Source organism: Macaca mulatta, chromosome 4 (assembly GCF_049350105.2).
Source record: "Macaca mulatta isolate MMU2019108-1 chromosome 4, T2T-MMU8v2.0, whole genome shotgun sequence".
NCBI lineage: Eukaryota > Metazoa > Chordata > Mammalia > Primates > Cercopithecidae > Macaca > Macaca mulatta.
In genome coordinates, this window is record NC_133409.1 from 168839332 (window position 1) to 168847439 (window position 8108).

The 8108-nt window shown below is 44.5% G+C and overlaps 1 long non-coding RNA gene across 1 annotated transcript; it reads left to right on the forward strand.

The window, feature by feature from the left end:
* The first annotated feature begins 2074 nt into the window (after nt 1–2074).
* LOC144340756 (uncharacterized) lies at nt 2075–7362 on the forward strand. The gene is made up of 3 exons (XR_013417072.1): nt 2075–2473; nt 3329–3575; nt 4305–7362. It is a non-coding gene; the product is annotated as an uncharacterized LOC144340756 (long non-coding RNA).
* The last annotated feature ends 746 nt before the right edge of the window (nt 7363–8108 follow it).

Below are 8108 nucleotides of genomic sequence, written 5' to 3' on the forward strand. Positions count from 1 at the left end.
GGCTCCTAGATAGCTTCAGGATGGGAGCTGGTCCCCAGATAAACCAACCACATGACTGAAGAGTTAGAATTTCAACCCCACTCTGAACCTCTGGGGAAGGTAGAAGGACTAGAGTTTGGGTTCAGTCACCAAGACCCGTATTTACATCAATCATGTGTATATAATGAAACCTTAATAAAATGCTGAAACAGGGAGGCTCCGAGAATTTCCTGGTTTGTGAACACATCATGTGCTGGGAAGGCAACACACCTGGATTCCGAAAGGAGTCCACAGAAGCATGGAAGCTCTGCACCCCGCCTCTACCCCCAAGGCCTTGCCCTGTGTATCTCTTTCTCTTGCTATTCATCTGTATCCTTTATAATAAAAGGGTAACAGTAAGCATAGTGCTTACTTGAGTTTCATAAGCCATTCTATTGAATTCTTAAGCCAGAGGGAGTTGTGGGAACCCCCAAATTTGTTGCCAAGTCAGACTGAAGTGAGGGTAGCCTGGGGACCCTCTTTGTAGCTAGAATGTGAGTAAGGGCAGTATTGTTAGGGATCCTGCCCTTTAACTTGTGGGTTCTGATGTTACATCGGGGTAGTTAATGTCAAAATGTATTGAATTGAATTGTAGGACACCCAGTTGGTGTCAGAATTGCTGTTGAAATGCAGCCACCAAATGGAATCACCTTGTGGCTGAAACGAAGGTTGCAGAATGCAGAGGGCTTGGATTAAATTACTTACACTGGTATTATCCATGTGGCTCTCACAAAGATTTAGTTTTCTCATTGTAAAAGAAAAAATACCTATATTCAGGTCTAATATGCAATTTAAATACACAGGGAAAAAAAACACCTTATAAACTGAGCAACACAAAGCAAATATTAGCAACTATTATGGGCCAGATGCTAATATAAAAACAGAAATTTTCTTTATAACCCAACAAGAGCACTGTGGCCAGATTTTTACCCATTTTCAAGTCAAGTTAGAGAAATAATGAATGTAGATTCCCAAAGCTGAAGATATAAATTTGGTCCTATGTATCTTCTGTGTGCATGTCTGGGATTTTTTTCAACCAAGTTTTTTCCATTCAGTTCCAGGCAGAAACTTGACAATTTCTTCTCATGAATCATCTTTCTATGGCACTATTCCACACCCGGCAGAAAAATTATGTGAGGCCACGGTCTTTGCTGGCCGGCACTCAAAGAAAACATGCAAAACCGAACTCCATGTGGTCTTTGAGCCATCCCTCAGATCCTGAATTCCCTCAGCCCTTGAACCTGAGTCGGGTTAGTGGGAATCCCAGCTGGGTGCCAGGGAGAAGGCTGCTCTCAGGACCCAGCAGAAAGGGATGGGATGGAGCAATGTGAGTAAATGAGGGACATCTGCTCCTGGGATTTTGCTGCACCCACTCATCGGAGGTGAAATGAGCCTGTAACATTTTTAACAATTCAAGGATCTGGTGGACAGGAAGCTGATCTCTCAGGTCCAGTATGCGTCGGTCCAAAGGCAGTTGAAGATAGGTAAGATTTTATAAAACAGCACAACAAGGCAACAAGAATATATTGTAGACAAACTGTGTGCCTAGGATCCTAGGGATTAGAAAATATGTGGAAAACATCCAACAACTTAATTCCAGCATATATTAAGTACTTCCTTTTCACCAGCACAGAGGATGCATGACATATAGTTTCATATAGTCAAGGCACAGTCACTGATAATACGGTTTCAAATGTTCTACGTACACACACACACACGCGCATACATACACGTTAGAAGAGATGATCTACAATGAGTATAGCATGTTTACATGCTTATCATGAAGACCTTACAAAGAAAACCAAGAACAGTTCCTCAAAACTCCATGCACAGCTTCCTCTTTGTGGATCCTGACTTCAAATGCTAGGACTAACTAGCCAAACACTCAGCGAGTCAGAGCTGGTGTGCAGAGAAAACCATTTCTCTCTCGTTAAATGACCTCGCCTCATCATAAAACCTTAAAAAGAAAGCTTCCAGATCATTTGTCTCCATCACAAAACTTATAAAAGTGAGATGGAAAAAAAAGTTAAATTATTTTGGCTCATAAGTTTCAGATGGAGTTGTATATTTCCCTAAAGGGTCAAAAATAGAACATTTATTAAACGACGAGTTATTCAAAAACCGGCACAGGCCCCAGTTGTCTTTCAAAAGCTCTGATTTACTGCATATTTCTCCCTTGAGAAAGGCCTTTTTTAAATGTTCATTTCCATTTTAAGAGACTGTGGGCTTTGATCTGTTGGGAGCATTCTTTTTCTTTCCCTGACTGGGGCCTGTCGGCTACTCAGGCCTGTGTTTTTCCACGGCCTTCCCCAGCATTCACACAGCATCTCCTGCATCTGCGTTCACCCTGGTTAATTTGGAGGTCAGAACTGGTGAGTCCCTGTAGCAGGTGACACCAAGAACCAATGAGCCACATTTGCTCTTCACAACTCAATAAAGATCCTGCTTCCAGGAGGCAAGAGAAAGGTGAGATGGGCTTGGGCATTCCTGCATCCTGCAAAAGCTGTCAAGTTCTACTTTAAAGTTCATTTGAAATTTCATAATAAATTTAATCTTGTTACTCCAGGAAAGTCAAGGCACAGTCACAGTGATATTAAAATGTCTTTTGCTTTTGAAAGAATCATGCCCTTCTTTTTTTATTTTTTGAGACAGAATCTTGCTCTGCTGCCCAAGCTGGAGTACAGTGGGACGATCACAGCTCACAGCAACCTCAAACTTGCCATCCTCCTGCCTCCGCCTCCTGAGTCACTGGGATTACAGCTGCACACCACCACTATACCTCACTACTTCATGTATTTTTTTTTTTAACTTTGTGTGGGTAATATCAATATGTACTTGGAGTCTGCTGGCTACGAGTTTTTCTTCCAGACAAGTTGGAAGATCAGGGTGACATGGGTCATTTTTAATATCAAAGCTGTTGCCCTGCTTTGTTTTCACATCACACCACTCTTCACCCTCTGGCCCCACTAGGCCTTAGTGCAAATTAGTAAAATCCTCCCCCTTGAGGGACATATACAGGGCCCTGCCACTGTGTCCATCTTGGTGAGACACCAAAGGCTGGGTTTTAGTTCCTACTTGCCTTATACACACTGTTGTACCTATACTCCCACTTTGATCCCCCTGCCCACAAGTGCCCAAAATACACACACACACACACCCTTTGAAATCACTGGAGTAGCACTAGATGATTCTTCCAGTGCTAAACAATTTACTGTTTACCCACCTCTTCCCTTCCTCCTCTCTTTCCTCTTCTCATCCTCTTCCTCTTCCTTTCTCTCTCCCATTCTCTCTCTCTTCTGTAATAATACAGTGAGTGTTTATGTAAGTTTCAAATCCAGCAACCTGAAGATTCACCTCCAATGGCACAGGGCTGGACTGCTCTCAAAGGTGGCTGCCACCCAATCGTCACCCAGCGTTTTATCACTGGGCTATTCTATTCAAGTGTATTCCATATGCTAAGCAATTGTTCACAGAAATAAGATAATGGAAAGAACAGAGACAGAATGAGCAATGGGCAGAGTCGGGCCTGCCATGGCTTTTACGGCCGTTCTTCACAGGTAAATGACACATACAGGCTTAAAAAGTAGCTCTCCCTTTTTTTGTAGCCCATTTTTGTTTTTTTGTCAGATTACATGTTCAATCAATTGCGACAAGCCACTGCACCATGTGAGGCATCGTGCAATCCAGCGTAAACCCAAGACTCCACGGGCAGAAAGGAAGCCATCCACACTGCCCTCTAAGGGCCGTTACCCACTGCAGAGAGAAGAGGTGATCACAAGGGATTTTTTCTCAGCTGACTTTCTGTGGCAGGGAGGGAAAGAAATTGTGTTCTCCAGGAGAAAGTGGTTTATTTTATTTTATTTTATTTTATTTTTGTAGCTGCAGGCAATCTGTGGATAAGTGGGTATTACCATCCTGGTACATCTCTAATTAATAAGATCAATTGCCACTGTATTTTCTTTTACAAACTCATTTAGATATGTCAGGGCTGCAATTATTTTGCGAATGATCTGTCTTTACGCTTATTCATCTTTCCTCTTCCTCAAGGAGCAAATAAAACTGTCAGCTTAAATGCCCTTTGAAGTCTGTTTTAGATCCTTGATTGAGAATTAAAAACAAAGCTCTCTAGCCTCGTGCCATTTCCAGGGTCAAAGTTCCTGTCCTCAATTGCTTTGTGTGTATGTGTGTATACACAGGCACGTGTGTGTATTGATTTCTGTTTTTAAAAAGGTAACATGCTGGCTTTTGAATCTCGATGTTGCACCCCTTTCCTTTCATCTCCTTAGATCTGCAAGAACTCTGAACTCATAGATCATGTCAAAACTGAGAAGCACTGGACAGTCATTTTGCTTATCTGCAGTTTCGCATTTCTGAGAAGAATCTCTCTCCATATGGACATTATCACTTTTGTTATAATCTTGAGAATGGTTAAGGTAGCTTTGATCACCGGTTTCGTATCTCCTATGATAATCAGAACCAATGGAATGTGCGGAAATCCATCCCTATTCCTAAGGATTCCTAATGTCATCTCACCAGGTGGGATGGTTTTCCTGCTCGAGTCTGCATGCCCAACTCCAACAGCTTCGCCCAAGCTTGGGGACAGGCTTCATCCAGCACCCAGAACCTGTGCGGTTATTTGGCCCCTCATTGAGAAGCCTCTCACGGATACAGACAAAATTAACTTGGTCATCCCTGCAGCGCCAGAGGGAAACTTCTGGACTCTCTGTTTGAGGAGTGTACGTGCAAACCATTTCAAGAAGAGATTTCAACCTCTTCTTGGAGAAGACTGAGGCTGGCACAAGGCTAACAAATCAAATAAACTGCACCGAGGCAAAGCCGCCGTCTCTCCCAGGCTGTACCCTGCCTGCTTCTCCCATCCTGCCTTCTGGCCGATTTGTCTTCAAGGTTTTAGCATTATCCCTCTGTTGACAAATGAATGCTTTTCTGGAAAATGAGGTATTTCCAGAAGCGGGCGGACACTGGCTGGAGCGCCGTAAGAGCTCTGCCTCCCCCGATTCGTTATGTGAACGGGAAAGGCCTGGAGATTCTGCACGAGCATTACATTCAAGGTGATGATAAATGGAGTCTGGCTGGGCTGGTAATAAGGGAATTTCTAGCCAGGTCCTGTCTAGACCATGGTTTGTTATGGAGGGAAAGCCACAAAAGGGGGCTATAGTACCCCGTTCCTCAGAGAAATTGTCCTCAGGGAGAGCCAGGCACATTTCCAGTCCGAACCTTCGTCCGGCCCCTCACTGAGGCCGCTGTAAATAACATTAGCCTGTCTTTCAGCAAGCTCTGGGAAGCTTATAAACCGAACACGGTTTTTGTTGTCTGTAGTTGTGCATTAAGCTCAGTACTGTCAAGTCTAATTATTCTCATTAAGGTCTGAAAGTTTTGGGGATTAATTAAGCAGAGAGCCAAAGCTTATGCAGAACAGCAATATTTTCCCCCTGAAGGATTAGCCCGTCATTCTGATGGGGTTTTCCTTGAGCGTTGCCCATTACTTTATAAGATAGCAAAGTGTGGAGCTCATATAATATGGATTAGAAATCGCCTACATTTCACATGTGCTATTCAGCCATGAAAATAAGTCCTGGCCCTTGTGCCTGTAACCCGGAAGGCTCACTAATGAGAACCAGGCAGTGGGGCTAATGAGAAATTCAATATGTGCCGTCTCTCCTTCCCATTTCCCTTCAATTTACTTTCTACAGGAGCCGATATGTGTAGGAAAAGTCTGAGTGGATGCTGGTATTCTCCTCTTTGCCTGGTGGGGATCTTAGAAATTATCTGATTCTAGTCCTTCTTGCTATAGAGGTGACAACTGGGATTCAGCAACCTGCTTAAAGGGGCCCAGTTAATGGCAAAGCTACTTGAAGAGAAGGTGACAGGAAACTTCAGGAGGTGTAGACAATCACTGGGTATGTTAGGATGCTGAGGGTCCTTAGTCTTAGGTTTTGGCATGATGGAAAACGCCGCAGAAATGAGAAGGTCCCACAATGAAGGGAGGGTGCTGGGGAGGACCTAATTTGCAGGCAAGCCCCAGCAACTCTGGCGCCCTGCTTGGTAAAGGATTTCAAGGCTTCCTGGAGAAATGGGGGTAGGGGGAGGGATCGTTAGGCCCTGGCACCCCAGATGTAAAGAGGAAAGTCAGACGTGGGTAATCACCCTGTCTTCACCCAGCAGCTCCAGTTTTCACCAAAGCAGAGGGGGCACTTCTGCCTTCCGTCTCCCCAACTTCACATCAAGGCGCCATTGCATTTGATGGCTCGGAATGCAGCCTTCCTCCCTCCTACACTCCCAAATCCATGCCTTGTTTATCTCTTTAGAATGGATCCCTGATGCCTGCCCACCGCGCGGCTGGAGAGGCGCCAGCATCCCCAGGGTGGGTCTGTGATGACTGATGGGGTCCACCATCTCTACCCCAGACCCTCCCACACCCAAAGACTCCCTCTGCCCAATGAAGTCCCCTTCGCCCCAGCATTCCTGCACCCGGCACATCCCAAGGGTGGCCCGGTATCCTGCAGGTGGCAGGAGAGAGCACCCTACTCAAACACCAGTCTGATATGTAGCCAGGAGGAAGCAGGCGGTCCTCAGTGTACCCTCTTTTCTTGTCTCTGGAGAGCTTGTTTTAGCTCCTTAAGATCTCGGAAAAAGTACAGGTTGTAGAGGCTGCATTCTCAGGGCAGAACCATGTCCCAAGACAACTGGTTAGTGAGGCCAGGCGTGACAATCATAATCGGAGCAGCAACTGTGCAACAGCATAGGCAAGGGGGGCCGAAGGTGCAGCAGCCACCACCATTATAGTCGGACTGGGCACCATTTCCTAAATGTCACACGTCCTTCCAGCCCCTTGATCTTTGCTTATGAAAAGTGTCATTCCCTCTACGATCCTCTAGAGCTCTTTGTAGGTTTTTGTTTTCCAAACACTGTACTTGCTTCTTTGTCTGTCTCTCTATGAACTATGAGTCCCAGAGGCCCTCGTGGTCCTCAATTATCTTTGCTTCACCATGGCCTGTGCCATGGGGCTGAATGTTTGTAGTCCCCAGAATCCATACGTGGAAGCCTTAATCCTCACTATGCTGATACTAGGAGGTGGGGCCTTTGGGAGGTGATTAGGGTTAGATGAGGGCATGAGGGTGGGGCCCTCATGATGAGGTTAGTGCCCTTGTCAAGAGGATGAGACACTAGATCCCTTGCTTCCTCTCTGCCTGCAGTCACCAATGAAAGGCCAAGTGAGGACATAACAGAAGCCATCCCTTCCCAGAACCTAGCCATGCTGGCACCCTGATCTCTAGCTTCTCAGCCTCCAGAACTGTGAGAAATAAATGTTTGTTGTCTACACCATCCAGGTTGTGGTCATTCATTATAGCAGCACAAACAGACTAAGACAGTGGGGAACCGTGATTGTTACATTATAGGTGCTTAGCAAACTTGCTCACTGATCAGCTGAGGTCTCTCCCCTGCCATTAAACAGTGAAGCAACAATTAGTTAGCAAATGCAATTTCAGCTTCTACTGAGGGAAAGATAATACACCAAGCAGTGTGAAGAAATTTCTTTGCAGAACCAAACTAAAGGTCCAAGTTACTTAACACAGCATTAGTTTTTCTAAAATCAGTATGTGTTGTTATACATGCAAGCCTAATTAATCATATTTCCAGGGTATACACTGAATAATCTGAGAGAAGAAATCAATTACCTAAATTCGTGGTTCTCATAATCTGAAGTAGTCATATTTCAAAGTGTATGTTTTAAATCAGAACTGTTGAGCATGATCGATGGGGACATGGGAGGGAGGTGTGCTTTTTAAATTTTAAAGAAACTTAATTTTATAGCAACCTGCATCTGTTGATAGGTTACATCTGTATCTTTTCAATGTTGCAAACATATAAGGCAAAAGAAATATTTTATAAATAATTCAACTGATTGACAGACTTTCTGTTATTTCTTTGTGGGTTTTGTTTTTGTTTTTGTTTTTTCGTTTTGTTTTGTGTTTTGAGACGGAGCCTCGCTCTGTCACCCAGGCTGGAGTTTAGTAGTGCGTTCTTGGCTCACTGCAGCCTGTGCCTCCCAGGTTCAAACAATTATTGTG